The sequence below is a fragment of the Labrus mixtus genome, chromosome 3 (genome assembly GCF_963584025.1).
Source record: "Labrus mixtus chromosome 3, fLabMix1.1, whole genome shotgun sequence".
Taxonomy (NCBI): Eukaryota; Metazoa; Chordata; class Actinopteri; order Labriformes; family Labridae; genus Labrus; species Labrus mixtus.
In genome coordinates this window covers 22,711,756-22,729,196 of record NC_083614.1, presented here as the reverse complement: position 1 = coordinate 22,729,196, position 17,441 = coordinate 22,711,756, and the positions used below count along the sequence as shown (strand labels likewise).

Sequence of the window (17,441 nt, the reverse complement as noted above, 5' to 3'; positions counted from 1 at the left end):
TCAGTTATCAGCTAACTGTTGAGGCTACATGTTCACTGAAGGCAGTGAATGGCTCTCTGAGAAAAGAGCATTCAACACTGAGCGCCGGTCCACTTTCTCTCCTTCTTTCAGTGTCTTGTTTGCACTGAAACTCCACAGAACACTTCCCAACTTCGCTGACTAACGGTCAACCACGGGGATAGTAAATATCCAAGAGGGCGAGGAAGGCTCAGAGTAACTAAAGTCGCAACATGGGGTTTGGCTCTCGAGGGCCGCCGACTGAACGTGTTTTTAATTGTGTTTTTCGGCGGGGTGATGAAACGTCCTCCATTTGAGCGCGAGCTTGGCAGTAAGTGGGCTGTCGCCTCCAGGGACAGGGTGAGCGATAGCCTGCTGCGATCGGAGGTGATTGTGCCTCAACCCCTAGGGGTGACAGATGAACGGAGGGGAGCAGGAGACAATAAGAAAGGAAGCTTCTTTTCTGATCAGTCTCACATGGAGTAAAAACAGGACAGGGGACGGAAGGATTGTGAGAATGTAAATTCTGGACAAGCAAAACTTCATACTTCAGAGTTCATACGTTCTTAACATTCTGATCTTTGCCTGACTTTTGAGTTTGGTCAAATAAATTAAAGAAAAACCTGCCTCAATTATATGCTTTTCTGTTAAGAAAATACTGTTTACTGATCACTTTAATAGTGACATACCTCTTACTGATGTCTGTTTAAAAGAACATATTATGTGTTCTAAGCCTTTCTTAGAGTAAATGGCCCAAAACGGATTTCTTTTGGTTTTTGCTGGATAAGGCTATTCAGATATCTTATTTTTTAACGGGGAGGATACCATTACTTTTTCACTGTGAAGGATCCACAATGGATGTATTAATTCCTCAGGTGGACATTTTGGGATCTGCAGATTTTGGCACCTATTTGGCTTAATTTGTCAGTCACAGAGGTTGCAACTTGCTAAGTGCATTTCATGCTGATGTTCAGTTTCATGTAACAAAGTCCGTTGACAGCTAAAATACATATTTTTAAATAACTCTATTGCATACATAATGTATTAGTACTTCTCTCTAATTTGAGATGAATTATGTTACCCTGAAATGCAGTTTTCTTGCATGCCAGTGTCTTCGATTTGACAACAGTGATGAGCTGATATGTTCTTGTGAGGATCTCCTTCACTCGGAGGCACGCCAGCTGACAGAAGGAGGCCAGTTCATACGACAAGGTTCAGTGGTCGTTTGGAGCATCTTCACACATTACATTCTGTTGTATGATTCGGTAACAAGATGCAAACGATGAAATGCTCTCCCTGGAGCCCTCGCCACATCTTCTGCTCTCTGAATTTACATGGTGTTTATGAACACTCACAAGGAAAACAAAAAGTGGAGAGGGAGAGCAGGGGGAGAGAGATCCTAGTGTGGAGGAGTCTCATTATTCTGTTATGGATTGCACATGTCAGGCGGTAAGTGCTCTTTTTATCCTTCCAAAGCACTAGCCTCGGCCACTGAGCGCATTTCCCTACCCGAGTGAAATTTACCATGTTAAGGCTCACGCCACTTGGGGAATGGCAGTGGGAGCTGCTAAGATTTACCGGCCTGATTAAATAAGGGGCTTCAGTGTGAATAAGAGGCCAAGGGAGGAATCTACGCAACATAAACACATGTTTTTTCTCACTAGCTAAATTGATTAGTCCCCACCCCCCCCCCCCCCCCCCCCCCCCCCCCTCACCCTTCACACCTCTCATGGTGTGTTACATGTCACGCTGGGTTTTAAACAAAGAGCAGAGAGAGGGCAGTGGAGGATTGCATGTGGCTCAGCATGGCTTTCTGCCAACACACAGCAGAGATAGGTCTGTTTTAAAGGGCCTGTTCCCATCTATAACCGCCTGCATACCGTGAAAAGTTCACACAAAATATATGGCTGTACTCTCCTTCCAATGGAAGAGGAGATGCCACTTATTTAATGCACTACACCTAACAAATTGCTGCCGCCTTCCAAAGACTAATCTATTCAGTCAAATACCTCTCCATATCTATCATACGACCAGGAACTTAATGCCCAAGTATGGTGCATTTCCATCACCAGTGACTACAATGGCTTGTAAATCCCAGAATTAGCTGCAACTGCCTTCTGAATCACAACGGTTTCTGGATGAGAATGTAATCTCAAAGAGAGTTAAGAAACTTGTAGCATTGATCTGCACATATGCTGACCGTTGGTAGCTGACTGTTGGTCAGTTGATTGATGTGTCTCCTCTCCAGCCTGTGTCTTGTCTCCCTGCTGGTCAAAATGGACACCAGCTGTCACCATTCAAATTTAAATTCTACTAGCCAGTCAGAGCTGCTGTTTCAGCTCAAAGCCGATGTGATTGGAGGAAACCATGGTGCAATCCCTCCTTACCTACTGAGAAGTGAAAGTAGTAAGGATGAAGACTGATTAAGAGTTGTTGAAAATCATTTGGGCAAATAAATAGTCAGCCATCTCCTTAAACTACAGCTGATAAATTAGCTTTTGTTGTTTTTGTAAAACATTGTGGCTCCTAATGATTATTGTATTTTTAATGATCTCTTAAATTATAATCAATTCATGCTAAATTGATTAGTTTTTAAATTAAAATATATATAAAGGGGCACAAAGACAAACAGGACATGTGGCAAATGAAAAGGGAATATTCATCAGACAATTAAAGTAACATTTCCAAATTGAAATCATGTTCTGGCATTGTAATTTGTAGTATTAATATATTAATATTCATAGTATAATATTGTGAGTTGGATGGTGATACAGCAGGATAAGGGATAGGCTAATTCCAAAATTGACCCTTGTTTGAACAACCATTTTCCTTCCAAATAATACCCAATCCTTTTACAATTTCGTATTGATTGCCACTATGTCGCAATTATAAATATTTTGGTACTTAAAAGTATTTTTGTTTTAAAGGCAATGCAAATGCAAAAACATAGCCTATAATAAATACTGATTCATAAACAGGTCTACCGAAAATAGCATTAATACCAAGAATGCACATTTTATTAGAAGTATGAATAATTTCAGCTATAAAGAAAAATTTATTTTCCCGGTTGAAATCCAAAATAGAGAAATTATTTTATCTGGCGGAAAAAAAACTTTAACCTAATCACATTTAACTCTCACACAACTCAGACAGTTATTTTTTTTTTGTCTGTCATTGCACCACTGCTCTCCAATCTGTGTCCTCTCCACTCCGTCATCGCAGCACAGGTTTATAAAATAAAACATCAGCCACAGTCACTCGTTTTGTTAGAAGCCTCTTTGTGTTATGATTTCCGACGAAAAGCGTGCTTGAATGCACCAAGTGGTGGGATTTACGATTGAGGAGAAGTCAAGAGACGAAGTTTATGAGGCGGCAGTGAACGCAACACGAGGCTCCGTATTTTTTTTCCCTGCAGTGGAGAGGAGGGAGTGAAAGGGGGGTATTTGACTCCTGTCTCCCCACCCCCAGCCCGTACGAGGTGGATTTGGGAAGAAAGGAACCCAAACCTGGGACGTGGAGATAACGAGAGACACCAATAAAGAGATTGGAGCTCCACGCGCGGTGGTGTCGCGCACGGATTATTATTGGGCATTTTATTTTTCTTTTACCGAGGAGATTCTGACTCGGAGCGTCTCATCTGGGGGAAAGGAATACAAACACACGGGGAATAAAAGGAGTATTTCATACCCGCTTCCTCCGTTAACAAGTGACTGCTCTGCCGCGGAAGAAAGTGGGATATAACGGTTTTATTTTTCCACCGACTGGGATGTGAAGTTAGGCTACTGGTTTTACAGGAAATACCACTACTCACTCATATACGGATTTTTAAAAGCTGTCCCCCGTAAACCAAGTAGGGGGTAGCCTCAGATATACTTTTCTCCTATCGTTCAAGTAAGTCCTTGCAACTTTTCTCTTTCGTTATAGCCTACTCTCGGCGTGTTTAATGTGCTTTTAGAAAAGAGGATAAACATGTAGTGTACGGAAAATGCATGATGCACAGTTGATTATAAATCACAAATTGCCCAATAACGCTTTTACACGAGTGTCAACAGACGTCTCTTCGCCGGGGAGAAAAAGAAAAGAAATAAAGCTCTGTGTTTGAAAGAACCAAACATTTTTTTTCTCAACTTCAGGTCTCTTTTTGTTTTTGTTTTTTCTGGACTGAGTCAAAGTTGCCAATAATTTCTAAAACAGACCCGCACCCTCTATTCTCGTGAGATTTTTGACGATTATTCTTGGTTTTAAAACATCGAGGCTCGCAGCGTTCAGTCAATGAGGATATTCTGCTGTGTGTGCAGAGGTAGCCTACTGTCCATCACTGACATTAAGAGCTAAGCAACACAGTTACATGTTACTATTCAAATATGGGTATTAAATGACATTATTGAGTCATCATTCTAAGATTCTTTGAATTTCTAAATTCAAATGAAGGATTTCTGTTTTTAAATCAGTGTTAAATCAAACATTTTTTAGGAGTAGACTAGGCTGCTGTAGACCTGATTTGCTACACTTGTGAGCTAGGCTATATGATTTTAGTAATTGGTTGGAAGACTGAGATTCTGTGTATCCATGTATAACAAAGAGCTCTTTTAAGTTATCTCTCTGATGTTTGTAGAAAATCCTTTTTAATATTTCAGCATCACTTCTTCTCCAGGCAGAAAATCTGCTGCCTTGAGAAGCAACTTTTTGTCTGATTGTGTTGGAAAGTTTAGATGCAGCTCCAGGCTATGGCCCAGCTTTTTCTTCTTCTGTTTTCCGTAAAAGGCAGGCTAACGTTACACTAAGTCAAGTGAGTCCAATTTGCATTGCAATGGATCTTAATTTTATCAGAACATTTAAGGCCAAACCTTCCTGGGGCAACTTTACCCCCCCCCCCCCCCCCTCCTTCTCTCCCCCCTCCTACCTCCCTCACCCTCCTACCCCAACAGCAACTGCGAGCCAAAAAAAGATTAGTAATGCTTTTCATTTGCAGGGGGTAGCTGAAGAGACGAGTCCGAACCCTGTTTTTATTTTTGTTCCAGATGTTAATGGATGTTGCAGAGAAGTATCTTGACATTAAGAGAGGTCAAGGGTCAGGGTAGAACTAAAAATAAAACAACAGAGAAGCTGCACAATTCTGATAAAAGTCAAGGAATTCTGTACGTGTTTATACAAATCCAATTCTTCTAAGTGCAGAACACTTTCATTTGCAATGAAATTTCGTATTTCTTACCTTTGTCGCAACTGCAAATCACCAGTCTTCCATTCCAGGGTTCAATCAATCTGCTCAGCTGTTTAAATAAACCCAATTGTCTTCTGATGAGAGTCAGATGTTGATTGTCAGAAGCAAGAAGGAGTCTTGTCCTTCAGAGTAATTGGACAACACGAATACCAAGAGGCTGTGTGTTCTGGATTCTTAATGTGGCTTTAATTGAACAATTTATCACCCCTGATCACTGTCAAACAACTCGGCAAGAAAGACAAAAAGGCAATGAAAATGCCAAACCTGAGCTGCCAGGCACAGTCGGCTAAGCATGACAGCGTCTGTCACAGCAGCATCAGTAAGGTGCTGTTTTATTCAATCTAACATACTTATTTGTATTGCAGATCGATGCCTTCGTGAGTGGCATGCTTGTAAGCAGCTGTAATGAATAGTGAGGGAGGAAGAGGGGGTGGGGGGTGAGAACATTACATCCTTGAAAACTTCTTTTATTGGACCAAACTTTTGATTTCTCCCCGGAGCTCCCTTCCCTACACTCGGACGAGAAGCTAATTGAATTGTGCCCCGGATATGATGTCGTCCCTCCCCCCCCCCCCCCCCCCAGTACATAGGTCTTGGAGAAGTGTCCTCCTCGGGGTTTTGAAATTCATTTCCTTGGCAATTATTACTTCCTGAGCTGTTTTTCCTGTATACCCTCATCCTCAACAGTAGGGTGCATTCTCTCATTTTTTTATTGGGATGAAAAGAAAGGGAGGAGAGGTGGAGTTTCTAGATGAGCCCCACAGGCTGACTGTTAGCTATCCAAAGTCATGCATTTTACGGCTTCAGCACTGCTTGTTGTTTTTCTGTTTTTCTTTTGTTAGACATTTTGACATGTAACCAACTTATGCTGATATAGTTTCTTTAGGACTTTTACAGAACAATGACACTCGAGCTGCCTTTAACTTCAAGAACATTTATTATTACTGGATGCTACACTCAAGTAAAACTGACAATCACAGTACCAAAATTAAAAAGTTTGATCGCTGCATTTTTAAAGTCAAACACAAACTTCTTTGTTTCAAATACCTTTAACGGTAAAACTCGGTGATGAAAACGTACTCAAAAAATTTAAGAATAATGTTTCTTTCCAATTGCCTTAAATTAAACCAATTAAACCTGTATTTAGCTACTTTAATGTATGCAATAGTCTCTTAAAGGGGTAAACAATAGCCTTGTTCACACTTGCACAAAACTCCTGAAAAGTCTTCAGGGTGAGCTGCATGTGTGAACGCAAACAGCCAAACTTTTCACTTTGGCTTTATCCCGAGTTTCTCCTGCAAGCCCCCCTTTTTTAACAGAAGTGATCTGATGTGAGAATGCAGCAGGATATTATCAGGAGAATTCACCTCAAGCGAGTGGGAGGGGGTTGTTATTTAAACTGTTATCGGTACATGACCATAGACTGTATGCATACGAGCGTTGCGATCTCCCTGCATGTGAATGAACTGCTGCTGTTTTCTGTTCTTCAGTATGTTCTTCTCAACTCTGTTGTTGATATTGTGATTGACAAACAGCATTGACAAAGGCAAATGTAAGCGTGAATGACCAGATCAGGAGGATTTCAGGGGCAGTCTTTTCCAAAATTCTCTGGAAAGTGGAGTGCACTTGAGAACACGACGAATAATTTCAGTCATTTTGCAACCAAAACAGTAATCAGCGAACTGTACTGTATGTGTTTCCTTATACCTTTTGTTAAAAGCCTTTGTCCCATTTTTCTACCACCCTGTGCCCTGTTAATTTTATTCAAATCCAAATGAGGAGCATTTTGGTGGCATCAAGTGCTTTGCAATTAGTCACCGAGCACTTGACGCAACAACACAGTTAATAACGACTGCTCTGAAATGACTGTCATCTCAGAGAGAAAAGTGCGCTGTGCAGAGGCGTGGTTGCACTCACAGCTAATTGTGTTTATTCATTTTAATATGCTCTGAGAGCTAAATCAGTGCTCCTCCAGCGACACAAGGTGCAATTAGTCTGACTGTGAAAATAGGAGGCAGTGTGTCTTGTAAAGCGTCCCCTCCTCTCCTATTTGATTTGTGGATTAACTATTCGCTTTCTTTCAAATGTATTTTAGAGCTACATATGCAGGCAAAGGAAACACATGCAATTATTGAGTAAGAGACAGTGTTCACACACTATAAAGGAAAGACCACGCAAATGGCAACATTCATGCACATTCTCAGTGAGAAGAACTGGGTCTCTGTCTGGATGTGACAGTTCTGCATTAGATATGAGGCCGTGGCAGCAAAGCCACCAATGCTTTGTGATTATGTTATGTAATATAGTCCACTGTACTCAAGATCATACTCTTTTAAAGCTGCAGGGAGAGTTGGCCAAGTGTCATTGTCAGCTAGAATACTGGAGCTTATTTGTTTAATCAGAACAATACCTGTTTTAGGTCTTAGTTATTTACATTTGTACACTATTCTGGCACAGGTTAATGATACAAAATAACGTCAGGTTGTTAGCTTCCTAGACTTTCATGAACAGTAGGACACTACAAGAAGATGAGTGACCTTTCAGTATTGAACTGTAGAAGGTATGCGAATCTCTCTAATCATAAAAAAGTACTTACTGCAGCCCTTAAGCCTGACATATTTGTGTCAGGGAGTCTATTGTACACACATTCCATGCAGCATTTTCCAAACAAGAATAGAGGAAGAAAATAAGAAAACCTATTCTTAACTTGCACCAAAACAGCTTTCTTCATGCCTTTGGCATTTTGTTTGTTGTCTTGTTCCATATTGAATGAAAGCACAACCTCACTGACTATTTTTTCCTGCATCTGCTCATTCGTTTTTAATGTGGACATACTATGTGTTTTTGGAATTTTGGAAACAGGTATGCTATACAGCCTTGTCTGGGCAAGCTTCTGCATGCAGACTTAACCCAGATTCACCTTCTCTGTCCTCCCTTGCAAAATATGTTTTTGTTTACTTTCACAATCTGTCTCTCTGCTCCAAAACCCAACACGCCCTCCTTTAAATTAGAAAAGCAAGTTAATGAATTCAGAAAAACAGCAGGAGGAGGTTTATTTTGCTTCTCAAAGGATTCATGTTTCTTTGCTTCCCATTCTTTTGATTCCTTGAAGCCACTCGGGCCCACCCCATTTTGAATATGCAGTCCTGGTACTGGATGGCACTGCTGTTAAAGAATCTGAACTTTTTAGACCCAGGATGGCATCATTTGTCAAGACAAAAATAGCCAGAAAGTCAAAGAGAAAAACCAGAACATTGCAGTCACAACAATTTCAAACATAATCAAGGTTAAACTTCCGGAGGCTTGTGTGTCATTTTCACTCCATAGACCTACATTTGCAGTGTGTCCGTAGGGGGAGAAACACGAGACGGGAGGCTGGCAGAGGAATTATTGACCACTCATCCAGACACCCCTGCTGGTTGCTCTGGATCTAAAATTGGTAGCTCTGTCCTTAGCAGACCTTGTGGGAAGTGAGAAAATGGCCATGAACCTCCTGGCAATACCCAAAAGTCATATTTACGCACCATCTACCCTGAACTCAAAAGGTCAGTGATCCTAAACAAGCCAGGAATGGATTTGGCCAGAAGTGAATCAGGTTTGGAGGCAAAGGCCAGATAAGACCAGGTTGTGATAAGGTGTGTGTGAACACAGCAGGATCGATCTGTTACTGGCAGAGTTTTAAGTCCACCCTGCATCTTGGCTGGCTGTAAGGGTCCTCCAATCCCTGAAATTGACCGAGGGGCAATTTCACTCCTTTCTTTTTGTACTCTCTCTCTGTCTACTAAACTTTAAACTCTGGTAAAACTCTGAATAGACAGAAAAATATATTTTCCCCTCTGTCTGACTGCTTATGAATCCAGATGGGATCCATCTACAAGTAAAACTGTTTCAATACCAGCATCAGTATTGGCCTCTGATACTGCCTAAAATATGGGGTATTTGCAAGTTTGCAATCCCATGCCATATCCAATTAGCCTCCAAAATCAATTGGTTTCAGGTCAATAATCATGGGACAAAAATATGTTTTGTAGAGGGTTATGTTACTCAAAACTAGCAACATTTCAGCAATAATCTTTCTCTGCAAAAATGTATGTATATTGCTTTAAACCACACTGGTACCCGAGGGGCTACTCTGTATCGAGCACTACTCAAGTCCAGATATTGGCTTCAGTATTTGTGAGGTACATGTGTCAACACACCACTTTAGGGGCAGCCTGCCTGAAATCTTCTAGAAAATATCAGGAGTATATATTTGGAAACTGCTTTTTTTCGTATAGCTGCTTTTTCAAATGTTTCCTTACTGTATACACTTGAGCTCTTTTAAGTTCTAATCTTTCCCCCCTAGTATCACGTTAGATAAGCCAAGTGAAAAAAGACTGTCAATCACATTTTTAGTCATCAGGTTATTGGGTGAAGGTTGTCCCTCATACACATAAACACACTAATCCCTGCCAGACTCTCTGGTAATGCCTTGGAGAATAAATCGACACACTGTCACCTCCCCAGCACGTTCCCTCAGCACCCCGAGGTTTTATAGAAATGGTTCGCTCCAGCTCCCCCTGATGAAGTGACAGTAATCTGCTTTTCAAGACGAGCAGGAGCAGACCTTCTGGTGATCCCTACTACACCCTCATTCACTATAGCCTGCCTCAAGAGATAACACACTTGAACAAACATGGTTCATAGTTGTTAAAGCCTGAGATTGCATTATGCCAAACACTTGTATTGACACAGGCAGCCATTCAGTCCCCTTTCCCTTTGGCCGTGATCCCACCCACTTTATGGTTATGGAGTTAACGTGAACTGGTGTTTCATGGTGAGAAGTAATTAACACCCAGTCTGGGACAGACATCAATTGGATGCGTCTGGTCTCGTCCCTCTGTCTAGCTGTTGATGGGTTGTTCCTATGTTAAGTGTGATTACCAGCTGGCCTTCCCCAGATTGATGCGCAGAGATTCCCCTTGGGGTGTCTGACTCCTCCTCCTAGTCGTTGCAAACTAGGTCTGGCAGGAAGGGCTGCCCTGAGCCCTGGCAGTTTGACCCCTGTGAGGTTTTAGACACACACAGTGGTGGGGGAGGCTAAGGACCCCCCATTTATACGCCTGAAAGGTTTGAACAGGTTGCAGTTAGCTCATTTAAACACAGCTCAGTTAGACCGTTAGATGGTCCGTACAAGCCTGTTGAACCGCCTGTGTGAAGGGTGTACTCCTAGAGGAGGATGCATTGGAGTGGAATCAATTTCAATAACATTTATGTGTATGCATCTACTATAATACCAGCCTGTTAAAGTTTACCTGAGCAACACACCAAACCATTTGTTGCTCATTTACTGTACTGTCACTTCAGGCTTTAAACACCTGTTCATTTGTTTGTGACTTTCCTTTTATTAATTAGAACGTAAGTTTGCATAGTGGTTCCAGCTGTTAAAAAACACACAAAAAAAAAAATATTTTTTTGTGATTCTGCTCAAACATTACTCACAACCTTCATCAACACCTGCCAGCAAACAAATAGTGAATAGGATACTGGTTTTCTTGCAGCACTGCATTTAGGGGGAGCTTGGATGCACCCACTATGCCCCAGATGTTCCAAATTATTTTTTTTGTGTAGTTTTCGTTATTCAGTTTCTAAATAAAAATAAATATAACTCTGAATTCTGTCAAAAAATCTGATCAACTAAGAGAAATTGTTATATTATTATAGCCAATTGCTATATTTAAAAAAAAAAATTAGCAATGTCTGACCTTTAAACAAACAGTGCTCTTACAATAAGCTTTGACTCATTCAAACACAAAATGTGCTTTGCTGTTTCAGTGTGAAATTCTTTAAAGTTAGTGTGTGTGTTTGTGTGTTTGTTTCTGTGTGCCCATGCATGTGTGTGTGTTCTTTTAGTTGTTAATTTGATGATGCTTGCACACAAACAGAAAGCCCAGGGCAAGATGGCTCAGCCTATTCCAACGATAAACCCCACACCCACCCTTTCGCGTGCCCCCCTAAACTCAGCACCCGGTCCTTTTGTTCCTGCCCTCTCCACACAGGCGCACCCTCAACCAAACTTTAGGGACATCTGGTATGAGGGGGAGGCTACAGGAGGGGTTAGCTTTGGGGAAGAGTAGGGAGGAGAAAGAAAAGGAGAGAAAACGTGTGTGGGGAGGTAGAGTCAGCTGCCCAGAGGGGGGAGAGGGGAGAGAAAGGAGTCGCAAAGAAACATGTGTATGCTAGATTGTGGGGGTTGTTGTCATAGAGAAGAGAAAGGGAAGTGGGGTAGCTAAAGAGGAGTAGGCAGATAATTGATGGATGGAAGTAATTGTGTGTAATGCAAGCAAGGAAACATGGGCCGCTGGGAGAGGAGAGATCGAGAGGGAGCCAGTGAATAGGAGTAGAGCAAGGAGGGGGGTAAAGAGAATAATGAACAGACTGAATGTGCTAGGAAATAGGAGGTTAGGGATAAGGGGAGATGAGGAAGGGTGAAGTGAGACTGGGAGAGTGGCAGAGAGAAGCAGAGGAGGAGGGGGAATGGGAGGGAACCTGGTGTTCTGTTGCATCACTCAGTGCTAGCTGGGGGTTAAGAAGGAGTAACTACCTGCATGTCTGGCTGATTGTTCATCCCTATGCATCAGGGGACATGCATCCTGGTTTATGAGAGATGGCGCAGATTCACTATGTGGGCCACTTAACCACAGAAAACGGCTGTCTATGCATCTCTGGGAATATAAGTCATTGCTGCCAGGCTTTTTCGATTCTGAGATGGTTTAAGTTGCTTTGTATGCAGATGACACCATTGATTCCATTCATAAAAGATTCAAGTTGTCAGACAATTTTATGGGATTGTTTACATTTTAGCCACTCTACGTGCAGTCTGGCTCCCTGAAGTTGTTTATTTTGTAACGATAATACTCCGACCACAATGAAACTCCTCCATTAAAAAGCTCAATAATAAGACCTCCTCAGTAATTACAACTCCGTCTGTATTAGCAAACGACTGCCTCATCTCTGAGTGAAATAGAAACCAAGCCTTTCTACCTCAGTTTGGATACACAAATTGCAGCATACCGGTGGCGCGTGAAAGAGAAACAAGACACAGAAGGCACAAGTGGCAAAATACATTGAGTTTCCCTTCGCCTTCTCACTGCGCATCACAAGCTTGTCTGCCAGACGAGGAAGAAAGGTTTGTCAAGCGCATCACAGTGAGGAGAGTAAAACCTTCTCCAGCCCCTGGGAAGATAGAAGGTGACATTTGTATGTAAATGGAGACAGGCACTCTCCTCTGTATTCCAGCTGACAGAAAACAGAGTGGGCGTTTCTTTTTCACTTTAAGAAGGTGTACATTTAGTTGTTTCTTTTATTATTTGTATTCAAATTGGAAGATGGATGTTAAATGTTTGCTTAACAAAAGGTGGTTTTGATTTTTCTGAAAAAAATCTCTTGTACATTGTTCACACACACAAACACACATACAGGATAATGATATACCATGTGTGTGCATTCTAATGCATTGATAAACACATTTATTGCTAACATGAAGGTTGTTGGGCATGTTTTGATTCAGTCTGTCATGTTTTGTTGCTTTAGATTTTGCGTATGGTGAGATCAAGATAATTTAGTGCACAAGGAAAATATAATATAATCTGAGCAGTTTCAATAGGGCCCCAGCACCTGCAGTGGCTGGATCCCTAATTAAGTCTTGAATCTCAGTGTCAGAGAAGATAATCCTGATTAAAAAGTGATGGAGGCTGGGGGAAGAATGACAACAAAGTAATTAGAGATGCCAGCCACAGTTGGAGAGATTAGAACTACCAGAGGGTTGGGGGCTGAGGGGCTACTCCCCTGCTGCTGTCACCCTTTTATTTATGGATCAAATCCATGGCAGCAAAATGGTTTACGAGATATTCTTTTTCAGCTGGAAAAATTGTATTTCACCCTAAACCCACCTTGTATTTTTTTTTGGTTTTGTTAAAGGCCAAGAGGTGTCTGTTACAGAAGAGGGCAAAATGGCTGATTAAAACCAATCAGAATGTTCTTCTAGCTTTGTGGAACAAAAGACGGAACATTGAAACATTGCCATTAAGGCTCTTTTGAGAACTTTGGCCAGGTGGTCACTAGACAATGGGACATCTGATTCGGCATTTCAGACAAAATTTCAGAAGCGGCACGACAACAGGGTTATTGTGGAAACTCATTAACCCCCTGCTGTGAGACGGTCACTTTAACCAATTTACAAATTTATTCCATGTTCCTAGATTTAATATGGAATATCCTAATTGGTTTGACACTGTGGCAACTGTCATGTATCATGAGTTGTGGAACAAGCTGATTCGTACCCTGGATATCCTTCCTTTTGAGAGTTTGTTTTCGATTCATATTAGCCACTGGTGTCCCTGCAATGGCATGTTTTGTTCAACAGGCACAAGTCTTTTTGGAATGTTCTCAATGCTGAACCAGTACCTTCCTATAAATAGTGTTGTTTGAACCTTTGAAAATGTAAGCAGGAACCTGTTAGTTTATCTGGTGACGGGGGGGAATTGGGCAAGCACAGGAGCAGTTGAATAGATGGATTTATTTTAAACGGATATAAATAAGGCGGTTATCGCAGTCTTGTCTATTTGTCGCTGATACGGGCAGATAGTGTTGACACAGGAAAACGAGGAGCCAGCGCTCTGATTATAGTTGTAGCTTGATGCCACCAAGTGGGAACTAGAAGAGAAATGCACTTTTTAGATAAGGAGACATCATATTTACCTTCATGAAAACAGCAGGAAGCGTGCCAGGAGGCAAAATTGACCTTACTTTGAAAGAAAAAAAATATGGTTGAAAATACATTTGATTATTTAAATGGATGTTTTTGAATGATTTATCCCAGCATTTCATTGTAAGTGTCCTTCAGCTAAGAGCACAATCTGCATGATTTACATGCTCATTAGAAGAATTTTCATAAATAAAAGTGTAAGCTACAAAGCTAAAATGTTGATGCAAAGCTAAATAGATAAAGCCTGATAAGGACGCACCCGTTCCACTACAATGATTCAGTCTTATAGCCAAAGGGACGGGTGGAGTTCTGGATTTAACCTCCCCACCAGCCCAAAGGCAGTCCCTTTGACATTTGTCATCTTACAGCCCCCAATCTGTACTCTCAACAGGCGGTAGGTAGGGCTAAAAATACAAGGACAGCAGGGAAGACAAAAGCAGGTCTGGCATCTAAATGGGGGTTGGTGTTCACAGTCCCACCATAACTTGCCCTTGGGTTAATGTGGCTGAAAAGAAGGGAGAGACAGAAACAATGAAAGCAGAACGGACAGTGAGATTTGGAAGGAGTGTGGAGAAGGTGAGAGAGAGAGAGAGAAAGAGAGACAGTGAGAGAGTGGAGCAGGCAGGAGGGAAATGGAGTCCGGGGCTTAGAAACAGGAGGTAGATGGAAAGCAGAGGGTCCCCCATTTTCATGGAGATAAAGGAGTGCTAATGAATTTGAACCACTGCCCTCAAGGGATATACCATAAGGGCAAAAATAGGAAGGAGCAGATTGGGGTTTAGTAGCTTTTTAAACTAGAGCCAAACTGTCTTTTCGGCACTCAGGGGTGCTCCCCATTTTGCAATCACTAAGATGGCCGGCGTCCCGTTTGCCAACTGCCGCGGGTTAGGCCTGTGCCAGCGCTCGGAGCAGAGAGGATTCAATGCCAGAGACGATATGCCAGGCTAGAACAACTTTTCAAGCCAACAAGATAATTTATCTGTCCATCGTTCTCAGTTTTAGTTGCCCTGTGTGCACAGCACTGGGTGTGCTGTTGTAGTGACTGCAGTGGTAGTATTAGTTGTATTTCTGTTAAGTGTGGTCAGACCTGTGTCACTCAGAGGTGCAAAATGGAACCACAATTGTGTGTATAGGGGTTTATTTACTTGTCAAGTGTGCTTAGCAGTCTTTGGCATGTCTTCTACACGTCTCATTCCAAAAATTGATACATTCATTGTAATATAAAATGCTTTGGATTAGTGTCCACCAACTGGGACATTTTATGTTAAGTTTATATGCTATTTGTTCACAATGATTGAGGCTTTGGTTGACCACAAAGCTAACACAAAGCAAGGTTTTTGGAACGCCAAGGACTCAGAACTTGCCCGAAGCCCGGACTTCAAGACACATTTTTACAGCATGTTGTTTTACAACACAGGGAGACCAACCACTGCCTGTGGCATCTACCCCCATGTGGAGGTAATGGTCTGGCCCCAAGGCTGCAATCCTAGCCAGTTAATAATGGAGTGGGCCTCTCCATTGTAAATCACAGAGGGGTCTTGTGTGGCTGACGCCTTTAGGAGAATTGCATGGGAATGGCATGTGTTGTGAAGGGCAGCCTGGCTTTAGTGCAGGCAGACACTCAAAGAAAGAAAGAGGGCAGATTTGCACATGATGGATGGTGGCCTTTGCCTCTGTTTGTGTCATGTGGGATCTGAATATTAAAAAGGAACTGGGGAGATGAGACATGAGCTGGGGTGTCATATTTATGTGTAGTCCAAGGCAGTTTGTAATGTTTTTTTCTTCTTCTAGAGTATAGACTATTCATTCCAGTTAGCAGTTGGCTTAAAAACGTTGTGGCTTCTTGCAGCTTTGATTTTGATACGTGCTTTAAACTTGGCGTAGCTAGAAATCCATCAAGTTTCCATTTCAATTATGATTTTTGCTTCCTGCGATCAAGAAAACATTATAATTAAGATCAAATGATTACTGTGCTGCTTGCCTTTTTGTGCTTGCTTTGTTCATAGGTATTGTCGTGTGTGGTAAATGTTTGAGTGTTTGTTATATTTTTTCTACAAGTACATCATCACTAACTCAAAAACATAGTCAATGTTTTTAGATGGATTTATTTCTATTATCTATTATCATTTTTACAGGCCTATATTAAATTTTAATTATTTATTTTCATTTATTGCTCTTTTTTTAAAGTGTTCCACATTTAACGTGTTCAGAGTATTTGAGGTCAATAAATGCATGTGATGCATATCTTCTAAAATCATGAAGAAAATGTGTTAAATAGGTTTGATTTCTAAATCAATAAAATACAAACAAAAGGGTGATTATGATTTTAACCAAAATCTAACAGCCATATTGCTAAGATGAGATTTCTTTTAAATTTATTTAAAGCGATAAGAGATAACATGTTGGTTGAAGCCAATATTAGAATTTTTAGACATTGTTTTTAGACAAATGTGCATATCAGGCCTACACTGATTTTGCCAAAGAGAAACTGTAACTATTGGAACACTAGCACGAGCCAGTGAGAAACCAAAGAACTACATTGGATAAACCATATAACGTTTGATATTTCTTGGACCCAGAGTTACGGTATAACAGTGGTTGGGATGGGATTAAGTGAAGAGAACTAGGAAGGAAATAATTGTGTGTGTAGAATAAGGAACCTTTACGTCTTTGGATGTCATTTTAAGTGTAACAATTTCGCTAGAATGCCTCTGTCACACAGACAGCCAAACTTAAGCTGCTCAGGCAGAGTGGAGTTGAACTTAGTATTTTTAAAAAAAAGGAAGCAAAGAGAAACCTTGAGGAACCTGGGCCATTCTTTGAAGTCAGCTATTTTCCTTCACATCACAGTGCGTCACTCACTTCAAAGCAGGAATTTCACACAAAATGTCCTGATCCCTCCCCCTCCTCTTTTTTGTGTCGAATTTACAACACATAAAAGGGGTAGGGAAGACTGTTGGAGGCTACCCGTAACCTAATATGACTCTTTCTATACGTGTTATGTACAGTAAGCAGGGCCAACATAGTTGTGTGTGTGTGTGTGATCTTGTGCATATACATAAAGAGCCCTGTAGATGATGGTGGTCCCGGACTCTGCTTTTTAATTACATGGAATCCAGAGACCACCAGGCACTTCGGGAGTCATGGATCGAAAGCATTGACCCCCCTCCTGGTTGTAGTTTAAGATGTGGTTGGTGAGTAAGACTCTTCAGAAGTTAAAGTTGGGAGGGGGCCATGCCAAAAAGTCATCACGGTAAAAATTCATATTCCAAGTCTGTAAAAAGAAAACAAATAAAAGTGTGCTGATGGCTTTGATGTCAATGAGATTAAAGGCATGCACAGTGGAAAAATGGCTGCCATAGCATGGGAAATGAGCTTCTACATGTGTGCACTGCGTTCAGTGGGGTTTGCACAGAGGGGTTTTAGTGGTTATTAGCCTGGTCAAGCACCTTTATTTTGTTCTGCCATGATTGTAAT

The 17,441-nt window shown here is 41.4% G+C and overlaps 1 protein-coding gene across 2 annotated transcripts in view; it reads left to right on the top strand.

Annotated features, from left to right (window-relative positions):
• Positions 1 to 3,450: 3,450 nt before the first annotated feature.
• Positions 3,451 to 17,441, top strand: part of ptprsa (protein tyrosine phosphatase receptor type Sa) — a 169,494-nt gene continuing 155,503 nt past the window's right edge. The window contains exon 1 of one of the 2 annotated variants that reach the window (XM_061033838.1): positions 3,451 to 3,888. The gene's annotated coding sequence lies outside the window, so the exon portion shown is untranslated. The remainder of the gene's footprint in view (positions 3,889 to 17,441) is intronic. The other variant, XM_061033839.1, reaches the window with a different exon arrangement.